A 22,500-nucleotide genomic window follows, 5' to 3' on the forward strand; every position below is an offset into this window, starting at 1 on the left:
CCGAGCCTTCCCCTGTGTTTATGTTCTCCATCATCCAAATATTCATATATATATATATTTATATATATATATATATATATATATATATGAATATATATATATATATATATATATATATATATATATATATATATATATATATATATAAATCGATACTGATAAACGCTTAGCCACGCTGGCTTCTTCCCTTTTTTTAATTAACAAATTTACTTGAACTGTGGGTGGAAGGCGGGGCAAGGAGATAATATAAGAAGGACATCAAGTAGGTTTTTCGATGGGTGTAGGATGGGTTAAAGATTACCATCATACATTGAATTAATCGCCCCCCTTATAAGCAGAAAACTTATTGGTATATATACATATACATATACATATACATGTACATATACATATACATATACATACATATATATATATATATATATATATATATATATATATATATATATGTGTGTGTGTGTGTTTGTGTGTGTTTATGTATATATATATATATATACATATATATGTATATACATATATATATATATATATATATACATATATTTATATACATATACAGATGTTGGACAAAATATGAACACCACGTAAAATAGTACATCTTCATGCATATTGGCAACACTATTTTTGGGTTTCTGGGTAAATAGTGCGCTGCGTATGTATTGCGCAGTTTGCATAGTAGGTCTCGTAGGTTATATTTCAGTCTATTACACGCTTTGGTCTGCGACGGTTACAACAAGCGACCGGTGTTATGTATGATCTCTCAGACTTCGAAAGAGGGCAAACTGATGGCGCCCGGTTAGCGGGAGCGTCGATGGTGAAAACAGCTGAACTGTTGAACGTTTTACGAGCGACAGTATCCACAGTAATGACAGCATACACAAAACATGGGAAAACATCGTCGAAGAGGAATAGTGGGCGAAACCCAAAGTTATCCGACAGAGACTGATGGACATTAAAAAGGATTTCGGCCAGACAGCATAAAACAACCGCGGCAAAAGTGACAACAGAACTCTACACACACCTGAGGAATCCTGTGTCGACGAAAACAGTGCGGCGGGAGCTCCACAAAGCTAACATTCATGGTAGGGCTGCAGTTGCGAAACCCCTTATAACGGATGCCAACGCTAAGGTTGCGAAAGAAATGGTGCCACGAACATAAAACCTGGACACTTGATGATTGGAAGAATGTGGAATGGTCCGATGAATCAACGTTCACGTTATACCCTACGAACGGCAGGGAGGGTTTAGATATGGAGAACACCAAAAGAAGCCTACGATCCGGAGTGCCTGCTTCCTAGAGTCAAGCTTGGGGGCGGTTCCGTTATGATTTGGACGGCTATATCGTGGTAATCAGCTGATCCTCTCATTCACATCACAGGCCGGATGACTGTGAATGAATATCTCGACATCCTCAATGATAAGGTTCTTACTATGGTGAGCGTCTTGCTGCCAGACACAGCCATATTCCAAGATGATAAGGCGTCCATACACACAGCCAAATAGTTTCAGTCTTGGTTCGTAGAGCATCAGAATATCACAAAACATCTTCCCTGGCCTGCACAATCGTTAGACCTCAACATAATTCAACCGTTATGAAGAGTTTTAGAGCAGAGAGTGAGGAGCAGATTTCCACCTCCAACATCGTTGAAGCAATTGGCGAATGTTTTGGTACAAGAATGGGACAACATTCCGTTGGAAACTATTCGCACACTCTACGAATCCGTACCGCGAAGGATTGCAGCTGTTCTACAGGCAAAAAGAAATGTGACCCCCACGAAAGAACGTGACATATTATCACTCACCATTACTTTCGTGGGGGGTCACATTTCTTTTAATAATGTCTTTTAATATTTTCTCATCCTCTTTATATTTATTGGACATCTGGGACTTATAGAATATGCGGTGTGTGGTTCCTTCATGTTCTGTGGTAGTGTGATGAGGTTCTTGGTACCAGGTGTCAATAACTCTTCTGAGTGTAGATTGTACTTCGTTGTTGGAGTAACCATTATTAATTAGAAGTTGGTGGACTCTGTCTATCTCCTTCTGGGTGTCTGACCAAGAAGAACAATGGCTAAGGGCTCTTCTAAAAAGGGTGCTGATAGTGGAGTCTCTGTAGATAGGGGCGTACAGTCCTCCTCTGGGCAGGTGAATTTATGTACTACATTATTAAAAGAAATGTGACCCCCACGAAAGAACGTGACAAATTATCACTCACCATTTACTACAGGAACAAGAAAACATCTTCCCTAATCTTAAAAAATCACACCGCCCCAAAACCTCATGGTATACGTCAATCCCACGTAGTATATAAATTCACCTGCCCAGAGGAGGACTGTACGCCCCTATCTACCTACGTGGGAAGGACAACTACCACCCTGTCCAGAAGAATCACCCTTCACCTACAACAAGGAGGACCGAAACAACACCTTTGGACCCACCACAGACGCCATCTCGACAGGGAAACCATGGTACACAACACAGAAATCGTCGCAGAGGAGAAGGACCTCCAACGTTTGACCATTTTGGAGGCTGTAATCATAAAAGATTTACAACCAATTATTAATGTACAATCAAATGATTTCTCCCTCCTCCCCAGCATGAAACCAACACGTAGGAGACATTTGTTCACCAAAATACAACCACCAGATCAGAGAACACCCATAAAGGTCCAAAATATCCCCGCAGAGGATAAAATGTCATGCCTTAGGCGATCGGCTAGGCTTAGGAACCAACCAAACAGCGCCAGCCAAACAGAGGAGTCATTAAGTGACCTCTCCAAGTTTTGCCTTTATACATATTCATACTCGTCTTGGTCACACTTCCCTTCATTCCAACTGAAGATGCAGAACGATCTGCGAAACGTCTTGGGTTTATTATACTGTGTTTTGTTTATTTTCATTTATTTTGTATATAACATAGACTTCTGTGTTACTCTAAGTTACCAATGTCAATTGGAAATCTACTTCTTCCCCTCTCATTTCCCCAGAAATCTACTTTCCGAAAGCTAGAAAGCTTAAGAAAGAAATTAATTTCTAATGAATTTGCTGTCGTTTTCAACAGAATATGCTTAAAAGAGAATCTCCTGCCACGCTTCACGAATATATATATATACATATACATATAAATATACTGGTGAAGCGTGGCAGGAGATTCTCTCTGATGCATATTCTGTTAAAAACGACAGCAAAAGAATTATTGATTAACTTTTTCCGTGAGCTCTCAAGCTTGCGAAAAGTAGATTTCTGGTAGGGGGAAAGGGAGTAAATCAAATTTCCAAAACTCATAGGAAACAAAAGTTATAATGAACACAAAAATACAGCACACAGTAAATAAAATGCAAGAAAAGAGTACAAAGAATACATCAAAAAACAAAATACAAGCAGAACAAATTAAATTTCAAAACGTTTCGCAGATCTTTCTGCATCCTCAGTTGATGTGAATGAGAATGAAAAAGGGAGCATATTTTAAATGTAGATTTAAGCACGGGGAGAAGACACTGTGTAGAAACTGGGGGAGGTCACACGTATGAGCACGAACACTAGGAGAGATCACGGGGTGACGGAAACAGTACTCGGAGAGGTCACTCCCGGGTTCAGCGCCAATCTGCTTCTCAGCCTTTGGGAACGACGAATGGCCCATCTGGCTCCTCCGAACAGGTTTCATGCTAGGGAGGAGGGCGAAGTCATTTACTTGCCTATTAATAGCAGGTTGCAGCTCCTTTATCCTAGTGGTCGTGCTCATACGTGTGACCTCCCCCAGTTACTACACGGTGATTTCTCCCCGTGCTTTTCTCTACATTTAAAATATGCTCCCTTTTCCATTCTTATTCACATCAACTGAGGATGCAGAAAGATCTGCGAAACGTTTTGAAATTTAATTTGTTATGCTTGTATTTTGTTTTTTGCTGTATTATTTGTACTCTTTTCTTGTATTTTATTTACTGTGTGCTGTATTTTTGTGTTCATTATAACTTTTGTTTCCTATGAGTTTTGGAAATTTGAGTTACTCCCTTTCCCCCTACCAGAAATCTACTTTTCGCAAGCTTGAGAGCTCACGGAAAAAGTAAATCAATAATTCTTTTGCTGTCGTTTTTAACACAATATATATATATATATATATATATATATATATATATATATATATATGTATATATGCAAAGTAGACCACTTGGAAAAGGAAACTAACGAAGCAGAGCGAAATACCAACCTACACAAAGGCTTGTACATACTTGATAATTTCATTGTCAAGAAATTAGTAAGATAATATCAGGTAAAATGTAATCCAACAAATTGACTTAATGTCGCCCTATATAAGTAGTAGAAACAGTGACCCTGGCGATTGTGACCTGATGTCGCCCCACCATCTTATGATAATTGACAATGACCTTCCACTCTCCAGGGGGTAATTGGTCGCTACGCTTATTCAAACTGTCCTTGTTCCTTTGTATCATGTATATATTTTGTATGCATTCCTATCACTATGCACTTGTTGCACTGAAGATGTAATATACGAAAGCGCTCTGCTTCGTTAGTTTCTTTTTTCCAAGTGGTCTACTTTGCATAAGTGAACACACGTACCCGTGTTCTTATTAGCATATATATATATACATATACATATATATATACATATATATATATATATATATATATATATATAATAGTATACATATAATAGTATAGGTTTACATTATGATCCTGGCTGGCATGGATTAAGCTGTATTCTACTAGATTTTTTACGACCGCATTATTACTAAAAATAGTGGCTAGGGTGTTGGTGCGACCAGCCAAATCATTTTGTTCTTCTGAATGATTATACTGTATATTCGTATGCCACTTGGTTTGTGTCCACCTTTTACATTTCTCTTATGTAGCTCAAGTCTTATTTCTAAGGGTTCGGCAGTTTGGCTTACGTAGAATTTATTACACGTTTTGAAAGTTATTTTGTAAATGCATCCTTTTTGACATTTTATAATCTATTAATAAGTAAATGTTTCACTGTGCTGATATTCCTAAAACTACATTTAGATCAAAACTTTTTAATAAATCTGGGATATCTAACAAATTTTCTTGATATGGCAAAGTTAATATGTTATGTTTATTCAGAGTTTGTTTTGGCTGAGGGCTATAAAGATTTCCCTTGCAAAAATGTAGGTAGTATCCATGAATTGTTATGGTGTTTCAAGTGATACCCAGTGTTATAAACATTTCTAATCTTTTTTCAATATATTCTGTGTTGCAGACACATAAGATTCTAAGAAACATTGTTGAAAAGAAAGATCGTTTAACTACTGGCAAGAGAAGGATGATAACGAGTATAAGAACATACATTGCTTGGTTTGATATACACTATGAATTTAAGTTTATTTGTAGTGCAGTACAAAAAATAGATTTCCAACTTTCTCTGTTTTTAATGTGGATCTGATGAAATCAACAAACGTGATCAGCTTATTCATAAATTCATTTACATTTTAATATATGGGCAATAAACTTAAGATATCATCTATGGATCTTAGACACAGTATGTTGGAGGGAATGATTTTGTCTAATATATACACACACACACACATATATATATATATATATATATATATATATTATATGTATACACACACACACACACACACACACACACACACACACACACACACACACACACACACACACACACACACACACACACACACACACACACACATATATATATACATATATATATATAATTGCAAATATCATAAAAATAATATACTCATGTTATGGTCAGGCTAATGAAGAAGTGATAATAATTATTGTTTTATTGTAATAAAAATGTGCACGTTTTAACTATACTACGCCATACAAACTTTCTTCCAGTCCTGCTGGACTACGCAGCTCCTGGATATGGCATCATGAAATTACAGGCTGGAAGAACAAAAGTCGAATCTCCGTAGGGATATCCAGAAATGGTGATGGGGAGTTCGGATATTTCAAGTGGGATTCCTGGTTCTCCCGCATGTAGTGCACGAAGTTTAGGTAGGAATCGCACAACCGTTAGAGCGTTCTTGACCATATCGATGAGCTTGAGAGCAACTGCGCGATTGGCAGGGTGAGCATGGGTTTGCTCGAAGCCCTTGATCAATTTTGGATTATTGACAACCTCCTCAATGGTCGGTAGCTCTCCGCTTTTGTAGAGCTTTGGTTCTGGGTAGAGGATAGAGAACGGCGTGTAAGAGGCGTCGAACCTTTCTTTTTTACCCATAGGAATTGTGAACTTGTGCGAATCAAAGTCCATGATGGTCAATGGCATGTATTCACGAATGGGTTTCAGGTTGATGCTGAAGGGTCCCAAAGTGACGGGAACATCTTCCACTTCACTGTCCTTCTCCGCGGTTTCGGAATGATACATGTTGATAAACATCTCAGGAATCGTGGAGGGACCTGAAATGGCGTTTTGCAGCATGGAAGAGTCTGGGAAGCTCTCCACGGGTCCTTGGGCCAGCTCCCTAAGCGAGAAAGCAGCGTTATGATTCCACAGTATTGTTGACAGTAATATCAGTTATATGGGATAAACAGTTATCACAGGGACTTACGTTTGTCTGGCTCGGCTATTGGGTAATCTCCCAAAACAGCCCGGAAAGGCCATCAAGACAGCAATCTGTATGGAGATAAAGCATTAAAATATATATAGCACAATGTCTTTATTCAATCACATTCCTGATAAATAAACAAAATTGATCTTTTCTAATCTGCGTACTTAAGTCTTTATGGCAATGTAACTTATAAAATTAAGTAATATAAATCATTGTGCAACACAGGTTTTAATCTATAATGCATCGAGAAAAAGGCAAAGAGCACAAGACACGTTTGCTTTAAGATCTGAGTAGGGATCTTTATTCAATCACATTCCTGAAAAATAAACAAAATTGATCTTTTTTAATCTGCGTGCTTAAATCTTTATGGCAATGTAACTTATGAAATTAAGTAATATAAATCATTGTGCAACACAGGTTTTAATCTATAATGAATCGAGAAAAAGGCAAAGGGCACACGACACATTTGATTTAAGATCTGAGTAGGGATCTCTTATACACAGCTATGTTCAATAAAGTCGAAAGTCCTTACGAGAGGCACGAAGACAGCCATCGCGTACACAGCAACAGATGGTCCTGCCCAGAACGGGTTAGCTACCAAACTGATGCCTGCCTCAGCTCTCGAGCGCAATATATAGCGAGGGCCGTCAAGGTCTCATTGAGACCCAAAATGAAGTGACCCTTTTTATTCCTCTAAAATGGCTGGTTGGTTTCTCTTCGAAGTTCATCTGAAGTACCTATGTGTACACTAGGAAACAAAATATAGCTTATGCTTTATCCTGTATGGACTATATCAATTATATTGAGAACAGCAATGATTTTAGGATATGCATGCACATGAACACAAAAAGTGTAAACATTTAATTATTTGTATCCAGTTATTTGTATTGTAATGTGTTACGACAGCTCACCAGATTTTCTAGCATTATAGATAATATAGTGCTGCCGTTATTCTAGATCCATGGAGTGAGACGGGATGTCTCACTCACCTACAAGGGTGAGGGTACATATGAATATTTGATAGTCTTTGATTGTGGAGAACATTGGTAATTCACGTCACGAGGTGTACATAGTATGAGATAGTCGTAGACGAAACAGACGGCACATCTGGAGAAATAGGTGGAAAGAAGAGATAATTCGTTTGAAACAAGATGCACTAAAATTTTTGTTTGAGGGCGTATATGAGAAAGTAGGAGGTTATTGCGGGAGTAAATGAAATGTATAATACAGTCATAGGGACACCAAAAGGGCAGGTATAGGGCCGTCATGATTTTTAGGTGAAAACGCAGATGACGCGTTCCTAAAGGTGTTATCACATTGGACAATTTTTCCTCCAATCTCCTATCAATCGGTGGTACCACCTACCTCCAGGACCTTTTCCGCCGTAAAACCACTATAACAAATTATTTTCTTTTCTCAACTAAAATACATATAATGTAAGCTGATATGGTGGAGGAAGTTTTTTCCTACAAAATATCATATTCCTCACTTGACTTATTTCATCGTTTATTGATTTATTGTAGCTTTAGGATACAAGATTGTCATAGACCCATCATCCTTGCTTCCCTATTGAGTGTTATCTTTTATTGTCAGGCCACAATGTGTTTACCCATATGAAGGACCGTTCGTGATTGATAAGGATTATTAAAATGTTATCTTCTGTTCCGTACAAAAAATGGAACAAGCAGTATAGTTTTTCAAACCGGAGACCTAACTTTTATATACATATGTTAAAGATAATCATTACTTCACAAGCTACCCACTTTTTTTAACACCTTTCAAGGTTGTAAAATGGGCAGTTCTCTCATCTTTAAAAGTGAACTGATGTCAGGAACACCAGTCTACGTGATAGAACCGCCCAGTTCACTTTTTCTAAGACCATAAGAATGAAGGAAACTGAAAGATACCATGAGGCCTACACTAGGCAGTTCCATGTCCATTACCACCTGTAATACCCATCCATAAAGTTGTCTAGCAATCTATTAAATAACTGATAGTTTCAGCGGTCACTACATGGTTACTAAGTGTGTTCCACCCTATTAGTAAACCAATTCTTGCTTATTTACTTCTTAAATCTAAATTTGTCCAGTTTAAATCCATTACAATGAGTCCTGCCCTGTTGTCTTAATAGGATGACCTTGTTAGCGTCACCCTTGTTAAAGCCTTTGATCCACTTGAATACCTCTATTAGATCACCCCGCACTCTGCGTCTTTCCAGAGAGTGTAAGTTAAGGTGCCTAAATTTTTGTTAGGAAAATTTCTGAGCCTATTTATTAGTTTGGTCATTCTCCTCTGTACTGATTCTAGTGAATTTATGTCCGCTCTGTAAAACGGAGACAAAAACTTTACCATATAGTCAAGGATGGGTCTAAGTAACACTAGATAGAGTTTGATAATTACCTCTGTACTTCTATTCGTAACCGTCCTAGCAATGACACCTAATGCTTTGTTTGTTTTATTCCTGGCGCTAATGCACTGTTTCTTGGATTTAAGGTCAGGACTCACTAAAACTCCTAAGTCTTTCTCGCACTCAGTTTTCTCTAAAAACGTGTTATCTAAGCTATATCTAGTTTCGGGGTTGTGTAGCCCTATGTTTAACATGCTGCACTTTGAGATATTGAAGTTCATTTGCCATGTCACCGACCATGTGAACAATTTAAGATCGTCCTGCAGAATCTTGGCGTCGTCTCCTGACCTAATTTGGCATCCTATTTTAATGTCTTTCGTAAACTTACCAATATCACTATTAATCCTATTGTCCAAGTCGTTTATGTACATAATGAACAATGAGGAAACCAAAACCGAGCCATGGAGGACTCCACTAGAAACACTCCCCCAAACTGAATTTTACTCCATTTATGGTGACTCGCTTTTTTCTGTTACTTATCCAAGCTCTAATTCATTCTAACATTTTTCCACCTATGCCATGGGCTTCGGTTTTATTTAGTAGTCTCTGGTGGGGCACCTTGTCGAACGCTTTGCTAAACTCAAGGTAAATAACATCGTAACTATCATTATTAAATGACGCCTTATATACTTTAGTGTAAAAGGATAGAAAATTAGTCACACATGACTTACCATTGGAGAAACCATGATGTGTATCACGAATCAAATTATGTTTCTCGATGTGTTCTCTGAGTCTATTAACTATTATTGATTCAAGCATTTTACGTGTAACTGATATCAAACTGATTAGCATGTAGTTGCATATAGATTTATCTCCCTTTTTGAAAATAGGAACAACGTTTGCCTGCCCCCAAGTAATAGACACAAAACCACTGTCTACCGAATTATTAAATATTTCTGCTAACTGGTCGCAGATTTCAAATTTACACTCATTAAGCACTCTCCTATCCTTTGCTAATTTTTTGTTCTGTAGAGATGAAAGAAGCCCTCTGGGTTGGACCTCGCTTGTCTGGCAACCTTAATTTCATAGTTATGTTTTGCTGTGCGTGTATTCTTTCTAACCAGTTTTGCCATATCGTTATATTTGGATCGAAGGTGTATTTCGCCGTTTTTTATTCTAACTTAAAGTCCTCTTTTCATTCCGATCTCATGTTTCAGCCTGTCCGTCATCCATTTGAGAGTATTACTGTTCTTCCGTATTGACTTCAGCGGAAATTTTTTATTTTGTGCATTTAGAACTAAATCCGTTAGGTTACTATACATTTCGTCCAAATCGCTGTCCTGGCTGTTGACCTCGGGCCCGCAGGTGACCTGAACCAAGGTCAACAGCCAAGTCAGCGACTTGGATGAAATATATGGTGACGGTTATCATGGTGTCGTTTGACACAGGAATATTTTAGGATCTCCATAGAAAAAAAAAAAAAAACCCGAGTTCTAAAAACGATCGTTCAACAGGAAGAACAGGTTTTGGTAACTCCGAAGTCAATCTTGGAATAGACGAACAGCAGAGAAAATTCTTTGAGTATAGAGGGCTGGAGGAAAAGTAAAATATCCTTGTTCTCTCAAATGATCTTTACAATTTTTGTTTACGCTCGTGTTTCTAAGCTGATTTCCAGCATGATATATGTGTGTTATATGAATCAGTTATGCAACGTTGTTTTTAGAAGAAAATATACATGCAGGAATGTTGAGTCACATTAAACATTTTAAGTAGCTCCGTTTTTACTGTTTATTTTGAGTATTTCTATTACTACTCTTAGTACATTACGTCTTTTTTTCATATGCTTTTGTGGTGTGGGACAAGAATACCAACACTGTTTTCCAACGAGCGTAGTATGAGGCGACAAAGCAGGTAGACATAGAGAAACTAGTGAGCTCTCTTTCTGTTTTTTTTTTCTCCCGCGGAGTCTAACCTTCAAGAAAGGGTAATAGTACTCTAGTATATACACACTTATATACCACACATTAAAGATGTGATTGATCGTGCTCGTGTTACCTAGTACAGTAAACCAACCTGTTGAAAGTTGATTAGGAACCAGTTAATTAGTTTACAATTTTACACAAGTTATCTTAAGCCCTTGTCTCTGACAATAAGCTGTCGGCAGTTTGTAGACTCACGAAAAGGCGTTGCTACTCATCATGAATCTACAGTCAGGAATGGTAAGCGTGGAATCCCCGTACGGGTAACCGTCTATAGTGATAGTATACCCTTGGATCTCGACAGGAATTCCAGGAGTTCCGCTGTCAGGAGACCGAAGGAAATGAACGGATCGCATTTTCTGGAGGGCTTCTCGGCCTATTTCTGCAATCCGGAGAGCCACCTCGCGGTTGGCAGGATGAGCATAGGCCTCGTCGAAGCCTTTCATCATCCTGGGATTCTCGTAGACTTCCTCGATGGTAGGGATGTCTCGACTCTCCCTGGGCTTTGGGTACACGAATTCGACAGGCGTGTAGGGTGACTGGAATCTTCTTGTCTTGCTTATGGCGATGTTGAAGACATTACGAGGAACCTTCATGGTGATGGTGGGCATGAGTTCCCGGACGGACTTCAAGAAGATGTTGAAGGGCGTAAAGACGGCAGGTACGTTCTCCGTGCCATTTTCCGCTTTGAGCGCAGAGTCGGGAAACATCGCGTCGTAGTCGAACATCATCGAGAAGAAGGACATTGTGTCAGGCATTGTACTTGGGAGCTCGGAGTTCTTGAAGCTGGTACTCTCAATGGCTATATCATTGGATAGTGCCGGCGTCCCAAATGTTTGTCCCTGGTTCGAGCTGTGAATTGAAAGAAAATGTCAATATTACCATGAGGAAGAAGACTGTACATGATATCACTGTAATCACACAAGGTAAAAACTTACCTGTGACCTGATCTGTCAATTTGGAATGATTCCACATAGCCTGAAGAGGCCACCAGCACCAGAACCTGAAATGTAGGCTCCTCTTTATTTACTTGCATATTTTGTTATACCTCTAATAACATTCTACATATAATACATAGTCATTTATAAAATGACGGTAATGTTAAAACTTAAGTTGTCAAAACATCATTATCAACAAAACATTCCCGATGTATCTTAGAATGGACCTAGGAGCTGAGTATACATACACCTAACTTCACAATGATATATATATATATATATATATATATATATATATATATATATATATGTATATATATATAAAGTAACATAGATGTACTAGCACATGAGTAAAATAAAACTTAAACCAACTGTCGGAGAAAGATAAGTTTAGATACAGAGTAAGCCGTATATTTCGACCACAGATAGTGGCTTTAAGTTTTATATATATATATATATATATATATATATATATATATATATATATATATATATATATATTCTTATCTGAATAGTATTGATATCAGAGGGAAAAGAATAAGTCATACAGTTGGTAAACGATTGATCTGTTGAGTACGGCAGAACGTAGGAACAGTGAAATTAAAAGAATGCAATACTCGTTTTCTTAAGTGAAAATTAATCTCCAATCATAAATGGGTGCAGCGTGGCTGGTTTGACGGGATGTTAATAATTATCTAAAGTATTGGCGGCATAAATAATTTGCAGTCAATGTACTATACGGGGTTACTTGATATCTCGGCAACAATACGACTTATGTGTTGTTCCGTAGTCCTGGCATTCTCAGGAACGTTAAAACTGTTTCTCTATCAAGTGAGTCAAACGCAATTTATAGAAGTTTGCTTACAGTATAAAAAGCTTCTGCCGATAATTAGGTTGTCGTTCAATGACCACAAAATTGGCAAAGATATCGTGTGTTATAAATGTCTCATGTGTCGCTAATGCAAAATATTATACTTTTCTGCAAAGGCACATGTGCAAAGTCCATATCTACCAAATACTCCAGTGAACGTAAAAATCATGGCACTATTGACAAGTCATGGCAAGTTTTGTTTGTCATTGATTTTGGTGTCTTGAGACGTTCTGGAAAGCTTATTACAAAATATTACTTATTGATTAGAAAAAGGATAACTTCAGAGTAGTAAATCACATGCAAATCGCTTCCTTCACGTTAGGATGTTTGATTTGTTGAATATTATCAAATCAATATGCGATAAAAACTGAAGCAATGTGAAATTTGTCTTCGAGTCATTTAATGGCACTTTTCTCTGCATAAACATTACAGTCCATTAGAAAACTTTGAACTACGGTATAGTCTTTACATGGACAAGCAAGTCGCTAAAGTCATAATGTTCTTGTCAAACGAAGAATGTGGCCACGAACTGAGAACACCTACGAAAGACAACAACAGCGCCATGCTCCTTTCGATGTAGGTCTTCGCTTCTCGGCTCGACGTACCTGTTTACTCGAGGAGTGTGGGACAAGGGCTCTTATATAGTGGCGGTGTGCTGCCCTTCATCCGGGGGAGTAGCAATAAAAAACGGAAGGGCATGCCAGAAAACAGCTTTGGTCAAAATAAAAATAAAATTCCCTGTGCCTTTGGACATCCACGGCAAACAGATGTCACCAGTGGTTTTTGTGCACGTACTGTAGTTCTAACTGTTGTGGACAAAATAGAAAGCCTGATTATTAGCACCTCTGTATATATATATATATATATATGTATAAGTATATAAATATATATATATATATATATATATATATATATGTATATATATGTGTGTGTGTGTATGTGTGTGTGTATATATATATATATATATATATATATATATATATATACATGTATGTATATATATATATATATATATATATGTGTGTAAGTGTGTGTGTGTGTGTGTGTGTATGTGTGTGTGCATAAAAACGTGTGTGTTACTACGTGTGTGTGTGCGAGCTCGAATCTATTTCTATGTGCGTGTGTGTATGTTTGTCCATGTGTGTCTATACATGTGTCGGCACGCATGAACACATGTTTTTTATGTACTTGATTGCATTCGATTGATTACAATATACAGGGTAAGAGCTACACTAATGGGGTAACTTTTCTGTCCTTCCAACAGATAAGTCTTGCTTTAAATTTATTGTTTATATATATATATATATATATATATATATATTTATATATATACATATTTATATATATATATATTTATATATTTATATATATATATATATATATATATATATATATATATGCGGAAAAAACACCAAGGAAAAAGACAAACTGATGACCAAGCGCTTTTGTCAACATACATATATACATATATATATATATATATATATATATATATATATATATATATATATATATATGTATACGTATGTATATGTATATATAAAAAAAATTCATGTCCCCTTCGTCTTGCTTCTGTCTCAAACTAGGATGTCTCCTGTGTTCCTCATAAAACTCGTTTAATAGTTCATATACAGCTAATCTGTATCTATTATAGTAACGTAGTAGCCTCTGTCTGTCTGTCTGATTGTTTATTTGTTTGTTTGGTTTAGAGATAGACCCCCATAATCATATATATTCTGATACCCTATCACTCCAGGTACTTGGATGACTATATTTCATTTCGAAAAAAAAAAAAAAAAATTGGTTAGGGTTAAGGATTAAAGTTAGGAGGTTTATGTAGTATCCCCTGAAGTCGCGTAGTATTTCTTGTGACTTAAGAATTAATATGATTAAAAAAAACATTGTATGTATCCATAAATATTATTTACATTTGTGAAATTAATGTTGCCACAAACCATGATAGCTTTTGTAAGAAGAAAGCATGTTTATGGAAAATGATTGTATAATTTTACCAAATGTTGAAATATTGGTTATTTTCATTTAATTTTTGTGCGGGCGGAAATAGTTCATTCACAAACTCCTCCGTTTTTGCAGATAAACCCCTGTAACTATATATATTCTGAAGATAAATAAACTAGATATATTTCTTCACATTTTTGCTGTAGACATTTATTGTCAATCCACACACACACACACACACACATATGCACATACACACAAAAGAATGTGTACACATAATATTTGTGTTTGTGTATGTATGCATTTTCAAACTAGGGTTTCCCAACTTCGGGATTATTTAAAGCTATATATATATATATATATATATATATATATATATACATATATATATTTTTTGGTTAGGGTTAAGGGTTAAAGTTAGGTGGTTTATGGTGAGGGAACACGCCAATACTGTAGTCACCCCTTAATTGATTATTTTTGTAACATAAGAATCAATATAATTAAACAAACCACTGTATGTGTTCATAGATATTATCTATATTTGTGAAATTAATGTTGCCACAAACCATGATAGCTTTTGTAAGAAAAAATCATGCAAATGTAAAATTATTGCATAATTTCACCAAATGTTGAAATATTGCTTATTTTGATTTGATTTTAGTGCGGCGGAAATTTATTGTTTACAAACTCTTCCTAGGTTTTTCCAGATAAAGCCCTATAACCATAGATATTCTGAAGATAAATAAAGTAGATACATTTCTTCACCTTTTAGCTGTAGGCATTTATTGTCAATCCACACACACACACTCACACACGCACGCAAAAGAATGTGCACATGATGTTTGTGTTTGTGTATGCATGTATTTTCAAACTAGGGTTTCCCAACCTTCGGGTAGGGGGGCGCACATCTGGGAGGGGGAGTGTTTAAAGCTATATTTAATTAAAAAAATATTTTGGTTAGGGTTAAGGGTTAAAGTTAGGTATGGTATGGTTAGGTTAGGGATTATTCACGATCTCGCAGCAACGCGCGGATAATTGGCTAGGATATATATATATATATATATATATATATATATATATATACATATATATATATATATATATATATATATATATATATATATATATATGTATATTTACAGAAATGCATTTTCCTTTTCTGGCTTCATTCCTATGACCTACACTCCAGTAATATATGTCTATATATATTTTTATATATATATATATATATATATATATATATATATATATATATATATATATATATATATATATATATATGTATATATATATACATACATACATATACATATATATATATACATATATATATATATATATATATATATATATATATATATATATATATATATATATATATATATTTACCTCCGTCTCTCCGCAACTACTGGTTTACTTCTGTTTACTGTTCCCTTCTATGGTTTTGTATTTCTTCTTTCAATTTTAATTTTCTTTTCATCACTGTCTTTTCTGTAGGAAGTAAGTAATGATTCTTTATAGGGTGAATTAAATGGAAGTAATTTTTTTTCTTTTCTTCCCGAATAAAAGTACACTTGGCTTGTCAATTTACACCAAGGGACTCCCAACTGGGATCCTCAATTTTCTTCCTACGCCACCTCTGCACCGACGTCACGACTTTCTTAGTCCAATAATCTTTACTGTTACAACTAAGTGCCTCCCCTAAGGGCGTGACTTTACTCCCGTGAACCAATAAATTTTTCTCCTCCTCCACCCTTTCTCCAATCAGAAAGACTGTTACAACGTCTTAAGCAATACTGTTTACACAATCACGATATCGATGTATGAATGACTTAGTGTACATATTGTCACATCAGGATTAAATCTGGTCCCTAGCAGTTATTTATAAACTTTTGACGAGGAGCGAGATTATAAAAACTTACGCGAGTGTGGAATTTGGAACCTGCCAGCCAAAAGAGCATCGGATGTTTCGCCACCGATCTAAGTCGGCGCCGTGGTTGTGTTACTCCTAACAGCTGCGTATTTCGCTATGTATTTTGACCACTTTTTTGTCCCCTACCTTTTTGGTTCATGTTCTCTTCGGTAGCTATGTATAAGACCTCAATTACTTTTCTCTGTCTCCTTGTTAGACCTTTTTTTTATAGGACACTTGGTAACACCAACAACGAAGGTAAGTAACGACCTAAGTGTAGTCTACAAGATCCCTTGTAGCAAGTGTAAGAAGGTTTACTTTGGCGAAAGCCATAGAGGTCTTCAAAAGAGAATTAGGAAGCACAAGGCGGATTTAAGAAACCATCGCCTCTAAAATGCGCTGGTGGGCCACGCGGACAAAGAAAAACATCTACCCAACTGGCAAGAGGCAGAAGTATTGAGAAAAGGCCTAATAAGGAGACAGAGAAAGGTAATTGTGGTCTTATATATAGTTACCGAAGAGAACATGAGCCAAAAGGTAGGGGACATAAAATGGTCAAAATAGATAGCGAAATACGCAGCTGTTAGGAGTAATACAAACACGGCGCCGACTTAGATCGTCCGATGATATTTTGGCTGGCAGGTTCCAAATTCCACACTCACGTAAGTTTTCTCATTAATTTCACATTCTTACTCATCTTGAATACATGATTTGAGAAACTCATTTTATCTTATTTTATCTTATTGATTTTATTTGATTAATTTTCAATGAATGAATGAAATGTTTATAGGTCTCTGTCCACCAACTCGCGTCCCTTGCCCAGTTGCTGGGATTGTGGTGTCAGACTCCTATGTATACCGTCAGCGTTATCCAGGATCAACATTCCTCTCAAGAAGCTGTAAGCAAAACCGGTCAGGAATAACTCGGCCCTAGACCCGTGTCTTTCTCTTCCTCCTTCCTCATATATATATATATATATATATATATATATATATATATATATATATATATATATATATATATATATATATATATTATATATATATATGTTTACATTATTATCCTGGCTGGCATGGGTTAAGCTGCATTCTATTATATTTTTTATTTTAATTTCATGCCATCACGATCGAGACTGACAAGGATCTCGACGGAAGCATATACTGAAGCTGATACGTAGTCAAGCCAAGGACTCGAACCCAGCTGAGACGTAACAAGTGAACAGTGGCTTAAACCATTGCGCTATCAAGAGAAATGTGGTTGAAAAAGATTGATATCTGTGCACTGGGGACCATTCATTGTGTGTAGACATTTATATATGATTGAAAATATCACGAAAAATGATATAATCATGTTATGGTCAGGCTATTAAACAAGTGATAGTAATTATTGTTTTATGATAATAAAAATGTACACGTTTTAAGCATAATACGACATATAAACTTTCTTCCAGTCCTGCTGGACTACGCAGCTCCTGGATATGGCATCAAGAAATTACAGGCTGGAAGAACAAAAGTCGAATCTCCGTAGGGATATCCTGAAATGGTGATGGGGAGTTGGGATATTTCAAGTGGGATTCCTGGTTCTCCCGTATGTAGTGCACGAAGTTTAGGTAGGAATCGCACGACCGTTAAAGCGTTCTTGACCACTTCGATGAACTTGAGAGCAACTGCGCGATTGGCAGGGTGAGCATGGGTTTGCTCGAAGCCCTTGATCAATCTTGGATTGTTGACAACCTCCTCAATAGTCGGTAGCTCTCCGCTTTTGTAGAGCTTTGGTTCTGGGTAGAGGATAGAGAACGGCGTATAAGAGGAGTTAAACCTTTCTTCTTTACCGATAGGAAAGGTGAAGTTGTACGATTCAAATTCCATGATGGTCAATGGCATGTATTCACGAATGGGTTTCAGGTTGATGTTGAAGGGTCCCAAAGTCATGGGAACATTGTCCACTTCACTGTCCTTCTCCGTGGATTCGGAATGATACATGTTGATAAACATCTCAGGAATCGTGGAGTGACCTGAAATGGCGTTTTGCAGCATGGAAGAGTCTGGGAGGTTCTTCACGGGTCCTTGGCTCAAACCCCTACAAGAAGAGACAATGTAATGAGTCCATAAGGTTGTTGACATTAGTAACATTCATATGGGTTCAACAGTTATTACAGAAGCTCACCTTTGGTGGGCTTGGCCATTGGGAAACCTTCCAAAACACCCCGGAAAGGCCATCACTGCAGCAATCTGTGAGGAGATAGCGCACGAAAATATATGATTCTATGCTATTTTAAACAACTTTCCTGAAAATATATGAGATGATCCTCTTTTTATAATCGTACTTAAAAATCTAATGTTATGCACTTTGTAGGATTGAGTCATGTAAGTTAGTGTGAAACTATAGCACATCGCCAAAACGGTATAGAGTGAAAGAGGCGTCTGGTTTTAAAATCAAAGTTCAATAGAATCGAAAGTTCTTACGAGGGGCACGAATACAGCCATCGTGTACTCAGATATAGATGGTCCTCCCCGAAACGGGTTAGCTACCAAACTGATACTTGCTCCTGTTCTGGAGCGCAATATATATCCCGCGGTAAAAACCCTCAAGGACTTATCGCTACCCTATACGAAACGACACTGCATTGCGCTGGAAGCGTGCATGTTACAACTGCGGATGCAAGTTGACCTTACCTTTAACCCATAAAACAACCCATAACTAAGAGATAAACCTCTCCCTTCTCCAATGGGTGATCCGAAATTTATGTGAGTAAAACAGGTCAGTCCTTAAGGTCTTGTGCTGACCAACACAAATAAGATTGCAAGACTTGTCAACTAAGCAACAATTTAGCCAACCACTCTCCCGACAAAGCTGGCAGAATGAATTTCCTAAACGCCAATATCATTTATCCACCCAGCCTCAATCTCACACAAATTCATAGTTAGGGAAGATTTCATAAATGAAAGATAAGAATAGAATACATCAGAGCCCTAATAGTTATAATTGCTAGCAACTCGGAGAAAAAAACAACAAAAAAATCTGCTGAATATCCGACGCCCATAGCCTCCAGCTGACACCTTTTTTTTTTTATTTTTTAACACTTGAGATACGGTGAAGGTACTTTGTCATTTATCAGACTTCTAAATGGCAGGATGTAATTCACAGTCCTGTTCATTTGTTATTCCTGCATTCATGTTTTATTTATTTATTCTTTTTTGTAGTCAGCTCTAGTATAATTTCGGTTCTTCGGAATATCTCAGTCAATTTGTTTGCATTAGGAGAACTGACAACCATTGTCTGCTTCTTTTCAACTACTAAAAATTGGTGATATAGAAGTAGTGTCACAAATACAATTCAAACATCTGTTCGACATTTGTTTTTCAGTCCATATAACGCGAGGTAACAATTGTTTTCGTTATTATACACCATCTTTATTTAGCATTTACACATTTCTTTTTTTAAGGGGAAGAAGCCTTTGGCATATCGATATAAACATATTTTTTTATTGATCTTTTGATCTAATTTCACTTTCCATATAACTAGGCATTCTCTTATCTATTTCTTACTTTTACCAGTAACTATTTTTTATTCAAATATCTCATGCTAAATCAACGAACTGTATAATCAGAATAATATTTTCGAAACCTTATCACTTTACCGCTCTTTTTATGTACATGTTATTCAAATTGATTTTTCCATCCAGATGGAGTTGACTGTGTTTATAATGAATGCTAGCCATCCAGCAGTGTGAAAATAATTAAATTTGTAGGTTCATATCACATTTCCTCGAATTCAAAATGGTCGTGCCACTGGGATTTAACATTATCGCTTAAAATACAACCAACGGACAAATTGCTATGTATGCTGATGCACTACCAAAGATAGTATGGTGGAATACTAAAATCATCAAAGAATTGTATCTAGGGAATGAATGTTCAGTGTTCACTACGAATTTATCTTTTGTATTCATAGTACTGAATGTTCTATTTCTAGTTCCATCTCCATTACTCTGTTTTTATCTTTTCCTATGGCTCAGAATTAGGAACAAGTAATCATCTGTCGATACAATTTCTCTCCTCACTATATTTTCTTAGTTTTCTCCAAATTTTCACTTTAATTTTCTCTTCTTCCTATTCCTTCTTTCATTCCGTCCACCCTTCCTTACTTAATCAATTTTCTTATATCTCTTTTCTGCCTTCTTTCATATTTTTAACTTTTCTACCTATTAATTTTTTATTTTTCCGGCTGGGTATTAACCTAATTTATCACTGTTAAGTTGAAACTCAGACAACGATCTAAACCACGGATATTAAATTTAGTTTCTCGTATATTCTATACTTAGATAATACTATTTCTTATCCTCCTAGAGCATACTTCAACGTCGAACAACATCGTCAGGCAATCAGTAGCTACAACCAGTTTTCAGTTTGTGGAAGCCACTGATCTACACTCTACGTACTTTCCATATCACCCAATATCATGAAACCACAAGATATTTTTGATATACCCAGGGAGGATAGATGCGTCTTGTCTAACGACTTAGTGTTAGAGTTAGTGCACTTACCGTCACTTTGTACCATCTTGCCCACAAACTGTCTTCCATATATTCTAGTGGTCTAGATATTCACTTGTCATTGTTAAGCTCATTAGTGCGTAACGGAACCAAAAGGATTCTTCTCATGATTTGTATTTATTGTATGATATATACAGAAGGCTGAACTAAGTGATGTATCTGATTAAAGTTGATTTTCTTGAGCGTTTTCCAGTCTTTAGAACCTAACATACCACTTTGACCTTATTTTTCTTGTTTACTGATTTATTATAATTTTGGCATACAACATCTTTTTTGATCCATCATATATACTCATCTATCTCTATTATCTGTTCTTGAATACACTTTAGACTGTTTGAAGGATCACTTCTTATTAAAAGGGATTAGTAAAACGCAGTGTGTAGAAAATGGAAAAAGGAGTATAATTTTTCAAACAGGAAACCTACTTTTATATGAACATGGTATAGGTGGCAGTTATTCCACAAATTAACGTATCTCTAATAACTAATCAATATTAGGAATATCAGTATACTGTACATGACAGAACTACTCAATTTGCTTGTTCTATTAATTACATTTTACATATCATCTTCCCTTATGAATGTTTTTTGAAGATCCAAATGTAACGATTAGTTTGGTGACTTTTAATATAGGGATCTGTTACAATCTCTATTACGAAAAACCTAGATTCGAGTATCAAAAACATTCGTTCAACAGGAATAGACTTTGGTAGTCCCAAAGTCAATCTTGGAATGAACGAACAGAAGAGGAAATCCTTTGACCACAGTTTTCTGAAAGAAAGGTGTAATCTCAAATCACTTTCCCAATTTTTGCGAGGCTTGTGTATGCACGTTAATTTTCAACTTTATATACAAAATATATAGAATACATTTTATTTCCTCAAAAGTACTAGCTGTATATACCGTATACTGTATATATATATATATATATATATATATATATATATATATATATATATATATATATATATATAATATATATATATATATGTATATATATATATATATATATATATATATATATATTATATATATGTATATATATGAATATGTCATGGAACAATGTTTTTGACAATTTTTTGCTCATACAGAAATGCTGAGTGACTTTATATCCAGCAGCCCCTATTTTTTGCTGTTTAGCTCAAACATCTCCAGTACTTACCCTATGACATCACCATTTTTTGTTCATACGCAGTGGACGATATATATATTGTCACTGTACCCCAGTGCATGTTGAGATAGGCGATTATATGGGGCAGAATAAGGTGACCGGTGATCTCCCTTTCTCCTCGGTTCGCCACTTTCCCAAGGAAAAAAAAAAAAAAAAAAAAAAAAAATAGTCCACAAGTATATACACCTGTATGTTACACAAGTA

Source organism: Oratosquilla oratoria, chromosome 19, assembly GCF_046742065.1.
Source record: "Oratosquilla oratoria isolate Oo_2021 chromosome 19, ASM4674206v1, whole genome shotgun sequence".
Taxonomy (NCBI): domain Eukaryota; kingdom Metazoa; phylum Arthropoda; class Malacostraca; order Stomatopoda; family Squillidae; genus Oratosquilla; species Oratosquilla oratoria.